This window comes from Dipodomys spectabilis, unplaced genomic scaffold, assembly GCF_019054845.1.
Source record: "Dipodomys spectabilis isolate Male_0828 unplaced genomic scaffold, ASM1905484v1 ptg000266l, whole genome shotgun sequence".
Classification (NCBI taxonomy): Eukaryota; Metazoa; Chordata; class Mammalia; order Rodentia; family Heteromyidae; genus Dipodomys; species Dipodomys spectabilis.
In genome coordinates this window covers 1,630,280-1,642,873 of record NW_024870943.1, presented here as the reverse complement: position 1 = coordinate 1,642,873, position 12,594 = coordinate 1,630,280, and the positions used below count along the sequence as shown (strand labels likewise).

General features: G+C 51.3%; 1 pseudogene; it reads right to left on the bottom strand.

The window, feature by feature from the left end:
• Positions 1-932: 932 nt before the first annotated feature.
• On the bottom strand, positions 933-11,943 carry LOC122125544 (annotated as a pseudogene).
• Between the last annotated feature and the right edge of the window lie 651 nt (positions 11,944-12,594).

Below are 12,594 nucleotides of genomic sequence, written 5' to 3'. Positions count from 1 at the left end.
AACATTACCCCCTCTCTGTCTCTGTGATCCACCTCCTTCTTAACCCGCAACATCCCAATGCAGACCTGGTTCATCTTCCTGGTATTTCTTCTGTGAAATGTGGGCTCCGTGTTGAGGAAAGGATGACACCTGGGACCCACTCCTGCATCCAGAGTATTGAAGTATAAGTGCATGTGACCCCGGGAACATGTCAGACATGTTTCAAGTTTCTTTCTTTAGTCAGTCAGAGAGCTTGAACTTGAGTCTTGCCCATGTTCCTTGAGCCCTTTTTGCTCAAGACTAGGCCTCTACCACTTTGTGCCACATATCTACTTTCGGTTTGCTGGTGCTTAACTGAAAAGAAGAGTCTCACAGACTTTCCTTCTATGGGTGGCTTTGAATTGGGAATCCAAGGTCTCAGCCCCTGAGTAGCTAGGATTACAGTCTTGAAACACTAGGGCCTTGCTTGTTTAGAATCTTAGATCTGATTCTACAGAGGAGAAATGCAGCCGCCTTCACCTCAGAACCTGACTCACCTTCCCTTAATGCTATTTCTCCAGGTTCACCCATTTCTCTGGACATGCCATCTTCCTCTTCCTGATGGATGAATAGAATTGGATTTTTCCTAATACATGAGAGACAGTAGGAGATTATTTCCAGTGGTCTGAACGTTGGAAGGAAAATATTGTGTTCCCTTGGCACCATGCAGGCCTCAGTTTCCCAAGCCAGGGCCTCTGAATGAGACTCAAGGAACAGAGAGGATGGGAGATGCTCATGTGTTTATGGGGGTGACCCTCTTAGCCCAGACTGTGGTTTGGTTTGTAGGTAATTTGTCTCTTCTCTCAAACTGTCTATTCCTTTCCTGCATGGGGAACAGGATGAGAGCCACAGACTTGATTCTTAGGCACTCAATTGTGTCCAACTTCCTAAGTCTTCTGTGTAGGGGTGTTCCCCTAACCATGGTGGCTTGGGGCTGGAGAAATTTCTTCAATGATGTGCGGTGCAAAATGGTCTCCTATCTTCACCGAGTGGGCAGGGGGGTGTCGATTGTTAGCACTTGCTCCCTGAGCATCTTCCTTGCTCTCAGCATCAGCCAGGGGCACTCCAGGTGGGCAGGACTGAAGGGGAGAGCCCACAAGCACATTGTCTCCACCGTCTACCTCAGCTGGGGGGTTTTCCTCCTGGTGAGCATTGTTAATATCAAGTTCATGACTGGACCCAAAGCATACGAAAACATGACGAGCTTTAAGGCCTATGGATACTGTTCTTCCGTGCGTCAGGACCCAGCTGCTGATGTGCTGTATATGGCCATGCTCTCGTTGCCTGATGTTCTATGTCTGGGGCTCATGCTCTGGGCCAGCACCTCCATGCTTTTTATCCTGTACAGACACAAGCAGAGAATGAGACACATCCAGAGGATCAGCGTCTCCACCAGATCCTCTCTCGAGTCCAGAGCTACCATAATCATCCTCTTCCTGTTGAGCGCCTTTGTCTCCTGTTATACCATGTCCTGCATCTGTCAGATTTGCTTGTCTGTGATTTACAACCCCAGCCCAGTGCTGCACCATATCTCGGTGTTTGCTACAGGCTGTTTCCCATCCCTCAGCCCTTTCCTGCTCATGAGCAGACATTCCACTCCCTGCAGCCTCCTCTTCACCTGCACAAAGAAGAAGAAAGTGGTCCTGCCCTGAGGACCACCAAGCTTGCATCTCTGCTGATCTTCGCTTGTCCATTCAACAATCTCCATACCTAGATAAAAGTCATCTGCTGAGAGATAGAAGTGTGCACACAGGTCCACATCTGCACATTTGTGTGCTATATATCTGTGTGTGTGTTCATCTGTCTCTATTGTGCTGGCCAACAAAATTATATGAAAGTGGAAATGTTAGATTTTGAACTAATGCTTATTAGTTCATGTCAACTTCTTCCAGAGAATCTGCCCCATTAAATGGTAGTCGTATCAAATTCAAGATAAACTGGTTAAACTCACTTTACATGTTTTCCTAATTCCATTTTGAGTCTTTTGATTTTTTTTCTTTCTTTCTTAAAGTTCCCTATGCAATGAAACAAATAATTCTTAAAGCCCTTTCTGTTCTGGAGAAGAAAGTAGTTGGAAAGAAAATAGCACGTGGCAATTGTTTCTATCATATTTATAAGATGATTTCTATGTTGCTTTGTATGTCCTTCCCCCACAGTATAACCCATGCTTTCACTGTATTTGATGTTGGTATATTTTGTGGAGTGGAAGGGAAAAAACAACTCATTTAACTAGGGATACAGGTGGACCCATTGCAACAATGAGATGTACAGTCGTTATGTCGAAAAATGAACTTTACAACTTTGGTGTGTGTGGGGGGAATCAGGTTGGGGGAGGGCTGGAGTTTGGGAACGGATAGGAATGAGAAACAAAGAGGAGGCAACAATACTTGATAAGAAACGTACTCGTTATCTTGCCATATAATTGTAACTTCTCTGCAGGGTATTCCCACAATAAAAAAAAAATAAAGAAAAGAAAATAGCAGCTGGGTGCAGTGATTAATGCCTGTGTTCTGAGTTCATGAGGAGGCGAGATCAAAGGATCACATTTCAAAGCCAGTCTAGGCAGAAAACTCTCTGAGACTCTCATCTCCAATAAACCACCAAAAAACCCCGCAAACAAACATGGAGGTGGTGCTGTGACTGAAGTGGTAGAGCACTAGCCTTGAGTCAAATTTCCCAGGGACAGAATGGAGGCCCAAATTTCAAGCCCCAGGCCTGGCACAAAGAAGGAAAGAGAGAATGAGGGACACAGACACACAGACAGAGACAGACAGAGAAGAGAGAGGGCAAGCCAGCAAAGAAGGAAGGAAGGAAAGAAGGAAGGAAGAAGGAAGGAAGGAAGGAAGGAAGGAAGGAAGGAAGGAAGGAAGGAAGGAAGGAAGGAAGGAAGGAAGGAAGGAAGGAAGGAAGTCCTGCTGGTGTAGCACTAACCACAAACATCAAGACTCCTTCCTGGCAGTTACTCCATTAGTCTTGTCCTTGCTTATTTCTTACACATAATTTATTTTCACAACTCTTTCTTTTTCTTGGCAGTCTATGTTACATATCTCTAGACTCTGCTAATTCAACAAGCACCTTAAGTGTACTTCTGAAAAGCACCTTTGTTAATATAAAGTTGTTTTTAAAACACGAAGGCTCCTTGAGAAAGTCCCTTGCTTGGCTATTGTGACATTTCCTGCAGTGCTCCTCATGTCCCTTGTTATGAGGTCCCTTTACCACAGCCTCTGGGGTGCAGGTCAGGGCTGCTGTGCTGAATGTGAGGAGGGGTCTCCTGTCCAGGGCTCTCCACCTCCACCCTTTTCTTCTCAGGAATGAATTGAAAGGTGACAGCAAGCCAGAAGTAGCACTGATGTCCCGGGGACAGTCATCAGCCCTGAGAACAAAAGCTCAGGGATAGGACACAAGCCCTGAGTTCAAATCCTGGGACCAGCACAGAAAAGGAAAGCAAGCAGATGGCAGGCCTGCCACCAGGAGTCAGCCAGGGACTATGCCCGGTGCTGAGTGGACTCTGGGCTCTGAGCCAGGCACCTCCTCCTGATCCTGTAGTTTCCACAGCCAGGCCACCACAGAAAGGCTTGAACCACAAGCCCTGCCATCCCTGCACTCCCTCCCCCCACACTCGCTTTAGCCAGATTCTGTACCTGCCCCATGCCTTTAATCCAGCCTAAAGTCATTCCACCCAACACACTCATGCTCTGGTCTCCTTGGGGAGCTGTGTGGTGTCATCATTAACCTCACACACACCTGTTCCTCTCCTGACCCTGATGTTCCTGTCCCCAGAGGTCTTCCCCGTCTGTGTCACCTTGGAGAGTGTGGATGTGGACTTAGCCTCCTGACCTAGGGGCAGCGTGTGTCCTCCACCAGCTCCCTGCCTTGTGAGGGGACGCAGGCTTTCCCTGTCCTCACTCCACCCCCTGTCAGCACTCGCTCCCCAGGAGCTCCCCACACTCTACTGACCTCACTTTCTGTCTTGAGCAGGATCCAAATCCAAGACAACCCAAGCCCTGTGCTTCCCCTACCCCACAGCTCTCAGCAATGCTCCTCCCACTTTTCCTTTTTTTTTTTTTTTGGTCAGCCCTGGGGCTTGAACTCTGGGCCTCGGCACTGTCCCTGAGCTCTTCAGCTCAAGGTTAGGCTCTGCATCCCATGCATCCCTGCAGTCCACTGGAAGCACAGCTGCGCATCGTCATGCTGACATGCAGCCCTGCCTGGACTTCTTACTTCTGGAGAGTTCGCACATTCAGGTTGTCTTCCTCCATCTCTGTCTCCTTTCTTCCTGAGCACCCTCGGTTCTATGCCACTATCTTGTATGAATCCCTTTCCTGTTCCCTGTGTCCTTGCCACACAGTGGCTGGCCACCGGACTCCTGCTCCCCTGCTGCACACCTGCCAGCCAGAGCTCACAGCCAGCTCCTGACTTGGCTTCATTCACAGCAGCACCTGGTGACTATGCTCAATATCCAGGAAGGATGAGACATGCTCACCTCTTACTCCTGGGGATGAGTTGAAGCTCCTGACAAAGCCTTCCAAGAAAAATGGGTCAGCCCGTGAACCAGCTGGGAGGTCAGCTCTCCCTCACTCCCTGCACCCTTAGCTTGGGGGCTCTGTCCCGATCCCTTGTGCACTTCCTGCTGGTAGAGCAGGCCACACTGTTTGCCATCCTCACAAAACAACCACCCTGGCCAATGGCTGCCATTGTGATGAAAACAGCGGAATTCAGAAGGGCCAAGAAAGTCCCGGGGAGGTTTTGGGGGGAAGCGCTCATGCTAGTTCAGATATGGGAGTAACCATTGACTGACCCCTAGGACAGGCGCCATCTGACTTCTGTTCCTGGGTCACAGCTGAGTCCTGGCGTGATGGTGGCCACTATTGCACACTGCACACACCTTGCCTTGTCAGGTCCCTGCCAGACTGTATCTACCTTCCCATTGTTTCTACTTCATTAAAATCCCTAACTACTCACTTCTTACAGCTGATAGTGCCTTGGCAGAGAAAGCTTTAAAGCAGATGGATCCTTGTTATAATGAATTTTTGGCGGGTGTGGGTATGAAATCAGTTGTGGGGCTTGAACTCAGGACCTGGTTGATGTCCCTGAGCTCTTTTACTCATGGCTAGTGCTCTACCACTTGGAGCTTAGTGCCACTTCCAGTTTTCTGGTAGGGAACTGAAGAATCTCCTGGACTTTTCTGCCCAGGCTGGCTTTGAACTGTGATCCTCAGATCTCAGCCTCAGTCTCTAAGATGACAGGTGGGATCCACAAGTGTCCAGGGACTTATTCTTCAAATTATCCAGGACTGGTTGAGCCACACTTGCAGTTTTGGGTGGAATGCAACGTGGGCATGGTGCTGATCTTTAAATGCATTGTTGAAATTTCTTGCAGGTATATTAAATATTTTACATCTGTGCTCTTCAAGGAAATGGGTGTCTAATCCTGTCTCTAGTCTGTTCTCATTTTGATATGAGAGGGAGTTTGGTAGCATTCTTCCTTTGCTAGTTTTTGAACCTGTCTGAGAGGCATTGGTGGTAACTCTGAACACCTGGTGTAACCCATCAGCGACTCTATTTACTGCTTGATTAAAGATGAAGTTAGGTGACTAAAATCATCTTGGATCAAACCTGAGGGGTCCAACGTGCAAAGAGGTGAATCCATTTCTTGTATGTTTACTAATGTGTTGGATTAATTTTCTACTATATTTCAGTGACAACTTGAATTTAAACTGTTATGATATTCTAGTTTTTTTAGTTGATGTCTTCACTGTTCTTGGCTGAAGGCTTGTGAGTCTTAGCTATCTTCCCAAAGAAAGTTCTTACCTTCACTGATTTTTTTTTTGTCAGTCCTGAGGCTTGAATTTTGGTCCTGGGCACTGTCCCTCAGCTCTTCAGCTTAAGGTGTGCACTCTATCACTTGAGCCACAGTCGCCACTTCCAGTTTTCTGGTGGTTGATTGGAGATGAGTCTCATGGACTTTGCTGAATCAGCTGGCTTTGAACCATGATCCTCAGATCTCAGCCTTCTGAGTAGCTAGGAATACAGGAGTGAGCCACCAGAGCTCAGCTTCTTTCACTTATTTTTTTTTTTACATTGTTCTTTTAATCTCCATTTCTTTCATTTTTACCCTGATTTTTGTGTGTCTGTGTGTGTGTGTGTGTGTTTATGTGTGTGCCTGTCCTTTGGCTTGAACTCAGGGCCTGGGCACTGTTGCTAATCTTCTTTCGCTCCAGGCTAGTGCGCTACCACTTGAGCCACAGCTCTGCTTTGTACATTCTGGGGATAGTTTATTGAAAATGAGCCTCATTGACTTTTCTGATGCCTTTGAACCACAGTCCTCAGATCTGAGCTTCTTAAGTAGCTCTGATTAGTGGTGAGCAGTCATCAGTTCCTGGCTGGCTCTATCGTGATTTTTATGATTCTCTTTGTATCCACTGTTCTGGGTTTGTTTTTAGACTGTGCTTCATCATTGATTGCATTTGAGACACCTGACTTTTTTCCTGGCAGGCCCACACAGCGGTAAATTCCCTCAGAGAAGCTTTTGCTTCATCCAAGAGGTTCTGGAAAGTTGTGGTATGGTTTTGATTCTTGAATTTGTAAACTTGTTCCTTCATTTGATCCTTAAGTCTTATGGCTGACTTTGGGCTCGACAGCCTATCTCTTGATGAGAGGGTGTCTTAAGCCAACATTCTAACTTGGTCTGGACTTACAGGTTCACGGCATCCAGTAGTACTAGTTCATGAAACTGGGGCAGCAGTAGGCATCTGTGGGCTGGCTCGCTGTTTGTCAGCAGAAGTTAACGGTCTTTATCTCATCAACCTAACTTGGGTTTGATGTCTCCCCTGCTCTCATGGGACAAGCAACTGGGGCTCCATTTCAGGTCTGTTCCCATTTGCTTGCGACAGTTTTCCACTCGGAACTTGCAGTTTTCAGTCTTGGCTGGTGAAGTGTGTCATCTCTATTCAGTGTTGGTTTATAACTGGGCCGGGCCAGCTCTCCCTCCTGGCTGACAGGCACAGGGTAGAGCCAGGACACTGCTTTACAGTTCAGACAGGTGTATACAGATCTGGAAAATACTGTCAGTTTTATGTTGTATATCAATTGGCTTTGAGACAATGCTATGTGCTCATCAAAAAAATGGATGATTTTCCCAGGGCAGGGGTATGGCTCAGTGAACAGTAAGAGGACTTGAGCAGTAGGAGGATGTGAATAATAGGAGGATGTGAACAGTAGGGCCTCCACAGGCAGCCTGGGTCCTTGGCCAGCTCTGCCACGGCAGGCAGCATGCCTAGGGGTCAGGACACTCAGTGTGAGTGTTTAGGACTAATTGTCCTCACAGAAAAGGGCAGAGACCAAGGCCGCAGGACACTCCCCCCAACACCCACTAAGACCTGAAGGCCGACTGTTTCTACACCTTTATTTCTTTTTGAAAAGAGGGAAAAAAGGAATAAAATATAAACAGTACAGTTGACACAAATAAACCACCGGGGTGGGGGTGGGGGGAAGGAAGGGGAGGAAGGTGGGAGGCAAGTGGGGATGGGGTTCCCATCTCAGCAGCAAGAGGCAGTGACCCAGATGCTCGTGTCTCTCTCTACAGGGCAGGAGTGGCGCCTTCCTCCTGGCTGCTGTCCATCCCACCGTGTGTCCCTCAGCCTTTGGGGGGGGGCCGGGCGATGTCTCCCCAGGCTGCTCAGGGAACGTGAGTGGGTCCAGGTCTGGGATCAGGCCATGCACAGGGAGGGCTGTCAGCAATTCACTGGCTACATGAAGGAGGAGCTCAGGGAGGCCTGAGCCGAGGGTGGGCTGAAGGCTGGGCACTGGAGGCCCAAGCACTGGCTCTTCTTCCAGCATCAGGCAAGAGACAAAACTGAAGGAACAGGAATGGGATGGCACAGAAGTCCAGCCTGGCCCTCTTGCGCCCCTGCCCAGGCCCCACCACCCTCTCCCCATCCACCAGCATGTCTGGCCCCCTAGCCCCTGCCTGGGCACTGCCATCCTCTGTCCCTCACGTCGCCTGCCTGGGCACCACCAACCCTCCCACCTGCCACTGCCCCCCACCCCCAACCTGCACCAGCCAAGGCCTCCTGGGCACCGTACTTGACGTCCACATCCTGGTCGTGGGTCAGCTTCTCTAGGACCAGCTTTTCCTCGTTCTGCAGTGTGCTGGAAGCAGAGGGGAAAGGGCTGAAGCATGAGGCAGATGGGGCCCACAGCTGGGAACTCAGTTCAGGTCTGGCCACCCCTGCCGAATTACAACTTGCACCTCCAGATGGCTAGCGATGCTGAGCCACCCCTCACCTCCCTTCCCTTCACACCCGCCTGCCCATAAGGCTTGCCAATGCCACTGCCGACTCCTCAGTCTACAGTGAAGCCGACACTGGCAGGAAGCAGCAGGGAGCAGTGGCAGCTGAACACAGTGGTGTACATCTGGAATCCCAGCCACTGAGGAAGCCCTAGCAATAGCTGGGCGTGGTGGCACCCGTTATCCTAGCGGTGTGAGCAGCATGCACAGACCGGGCAGCCTGGGCCACACATTCACTCTGTGAAATATAACCAAGGCAAAAAGTGCTGGGGCATGGCTCAAGTGGCTGAATGCTTGCCTAGCGAGGTCAACCCTCAGTATCACCACAAAGGAAGAAACAGTGTAGCTGGAGAGGAGCATAAGAACAGCGAGTCCCAGCTCACCTGTTGTGGAGGATGGGCCTGATCTTCTGCAGGGACTAGGCCACATTGAAGGGGACCTTGGCAACGGGGTCCACTCCTATGCGCATGACAGTGGGCAGCATGTACTTGGTAGTGATATCCTGCCCGCACACCTCCGGCAGAACCTGGCAAGCACGTGTACACAATCAGTACAGTCAGTGACTGGCACCTGGGCCCGGGTGGTGAGGCTGAGCAAAACCTCTCTGGCATCCAAAGGTTGCACACAACTGACACCACCTCCCCGAGACTATGATTTACAATAAGCTCAACTCTGAACATGCAGCCAATGGTGTATCTCACACCAGCTCACCCACGCCCAGGCCAAGGGTGTCAGATGCCAGGAGTCCGCCCAGCTCCAGATGTGTACCACTGGCCTTGGCCTCGGGCCTCTCCACTCCCAAGCTTGGTGTCACGGCAGGGATGTGCGTGCCCCTCCCCTGGCAAGCCGGCTCCTGGGTACAGTTGGCACGTGTGCCGCACTCATGTTTATGCAGAAGATGGTTGTCATGCGGTGCAGGTAGTTGGGGTCTCCAGACATATCCAGCACCTTGGGGATGATGGTGGCATGTGCTGACTCCTTCCTGAACCTCTCCACCAGCTTCTTGAGGTTGCTGGTGGCTGCCTCACGAATGGCATAGACTGCACGGGGGAAAGTAAGGCCATAGGGGAGTTTTAGAATGGGTCATGGCTCAAAGCCAGCCTTTCCCAGGGTTCAAACATCTCTTCTCTCAGAAGGGGTGCTGAGTGCCCATGGGGCATAAGGGCAGAGGGCACAGTGGCAGGATGGGGGAAGGTCCAAGGGGGGGAGGAGGAAGGGCGGAGCAGAGACCCACCTGCTCATCAGAGGCTAGGTTGGAGAACATGGGGATGATCTCACTCTTGACATTGTCCAGCTCCAGGACCTTGGCGAACTCCCCCAGCTTGGAAGCTGCAGCCCGCTGCATCATGGGGTTGTCATCTGAGCAGAGGTTCTGGAAGTACCTGGGGATCCAGAGTGGCACTAGGCAGGAGGAACTCAAGGAACCCAGAGCGATCAGAGGGCGTGGACCATTGGGCTCCATGGTTGCTGCCCAGGGCATTGGAGGCCTCACGCAGGATAGGAGGAAGAGAGGGGGGGCCTTCAGCTTGGGCAGCTCAACGGAGCAGCAGGTAGGTTTACTGCACATTCAGGCACCCATGGAGGGGAGGGTACTGCCACTGAGGCCCAGCAGGTGAGCTGATCCGAGGATACAGCCAGGGGCAGTTGGGCAGGCGGTGGCAAGGGATCCCGGGACTCACTGGTGGAGCTCTGCCTTCACAGCGCCAGACACTCATGGGTAGCAGATGGAGAAGAGGCAGCAGGCTGAGGTGTGGGAGGCGAACCAGTCACCCCCCTCTAGCCATTTCACCAGGGGCACGAAGTGGGCTACGAGGTCAGAGGGCTAGTGCTTGTGGGAGATGGCCCACAAGGACTCCACTACCTTTTCCCGCACCACCGTCTCCTCCAAGGTGGACAGAGACTCTAGTGGGGGCTGCAGGGGTGGGTGGCACTGATGCTCTGCTCAGCCCTCCAGCCCAGAGGCCATCCCCCTGGACAGCAGCCCCCCCCTCTACCATCCCAGCTCCATGGCTCCTGTCTCTGCCCCGGGGATGGGAGCAAGGACCACGCATGCCACTCACCAGCAGGCAGTGAACATACTCTGGACCCCTCACCAGGCCCGTGAAGGGTCCCAGCTGCTCAGCCAGGGCCAGAAAGACCTCATCCTCAGTGTAGATGGTATCTGGAGGGGCAGGGCATTCCCATCACAGCACACTCAGGGGCCCCCGCACCCTGGTATCCTGGCCCCAAGATCACAAGCTTGCTGTCAGAACCCAGAGTTTTCCCATATGGCCAGCACAGAGAACAAGATACGAGCTTGGGTTGGGTGGGGGAGCACTGCATGACAGGGCCACTCTACACCCCATAGGGTAGGGAGACAGAGTCCCATCCCATGCAACACTGTGGCAAGCAGATTTCCTGTTCAGGTACAGCTTACACTCTCAGCACTGTTCTCCGCCAAAAATCCTTTTCTATCTGTTCAGACTCGTTCAGCTACTGCCTCCTGGAGCCTTTGCAGGCTGTCCCTCCCCCAGACTGCCCCAACCACCGTCCTCTGTGCCTGGCTTCTACCTGAAGACAGTGCCAAGCCTAGCCACAGTCTCAGGCCTCAGGGCTGGGCAGGGCAGGCCAGGGCAAAGGTGATCTCTGGGATTCTTCCATTCAGACCTAGGACTTACCAATGGAAGTGCAGCACCCAGTGCTCAGAGCACCACCTCCAGAACCGCGACACTACACTGCTATACTTTAAGATGCCAGCCTGGCATTTTGCTCTACCTCACGATCATGCTGCAGTAATTGCTAACAAAACCAATCCTGTATGTTCTGCTGGCGTGAGACTGAGGCTTCTGCTTTTCTGTCTGGACAGCACCACCTTTTCCCAAAGGACACGGCACCTGCCACATGCAACTGGAGATGCTCCCAGGCAGCAAGTCCAAAGAAGGGACCTAAAGTCCCTTGGGGCTCTGAGCCCATTGTGTCTGGATACCCGGCAGCTCTTGGTTTGAAGCTCCCACATTCCCCCCATCCCAAGCCCCAGTTCTTTCCATCCAGGCAGGCAGAACATTGATGAGACTGTCCTCCCAGCCGACACTTAGGTGTTAAACAGACTGAACGCTCTCCATATCTCTAATACGAGTAACACGACTGTGTCCTCCTGGCAGAGCCCAAGGCATGTCTCAGGCTGGGAGTCTCACTCTGGTCTGCGGCTGCCTTCCAGCCGACTTTCGAGAGGACATTCTGCCTCCACCTTTCTCTTCCTCAGCCTTCCCCTCAACACAGTCCTGCAGTACATAAAGCTTGTCTATCTGCCCCTCAGCCTCTGTACCCCATCATCCAGGGCCCCCACCATGGGCTTCTCTTATTAAGCAGAAGCCATCTCCAGGCACCCCCACAGCACAGGGCCCCAAGAGTCCCCACCTGTAAGGAAGGAGAGGAGTATACTTTGGGTCCTTTCTGCTCCAAGGGCCAAGGCGATGGTGGACAGCTTCTTGATGCTGTTGAGGTGAAGCTGAGGAGAGAATAAGGAGGGAGAATGTCAGTAATCCCAGACTCAAAGGAGCTCCACAGTGCTGGGAGCAGACGTTCAACACACCCACCATGCCCTCCTCTGACCTGGAGCGCAAAGTTCAATAGAAACAGCGCACTTTCCGAGTTCATGTACGATCACACACGCTGCCCACCACTGGCTACTACACCTCATACTCCACTTAGTAGCAGCCACTGCATAGCATGCATGCATGCATGCTCTTGGCCAGGCCCTAGACAAGGCACATACACCTGCGACCTCACTGAACCCTCAAAGCCATCGTATAATGTGTGAAGTGGCTCACAGCGTTAATCCTGTGAGGCTCAGCACAAGGCAGAAACTGGCCAGCTCACAGAGCTAAGAGGACGGCTGGTGGAACAGGCATTTAAACACAAGACTTGTGGCTAACGGTGATGATAAGAGAACTAACAATAGGATACTATTACTACATAAACAAAAGTCAGGTATGCTGATGCACACCTGTAATCCCAGTACTCAGCAGACTGATGTGGAAGAATCATGACTTCAATCCAGCTTGGCGTACATAGTAAGATCTTTTCTCAAAATAGCAATGACCACATAGGGGCATCCACAGCTGTGCTGTGCGTAACACCATGGGTGAATGGGAACCCGAGACTGTAAAGGTGGGTCTGGGTGCACAGTTTCTGGCTCATTAACTCCCTCTGGAATGCAGGCCATAGAACCTGAGCTTTGTTTCAGAAGAGGGCCATGATAACTACTGGACCCAGAGTTTCCATCTCAGAGCCATTGCAGCAGAATCC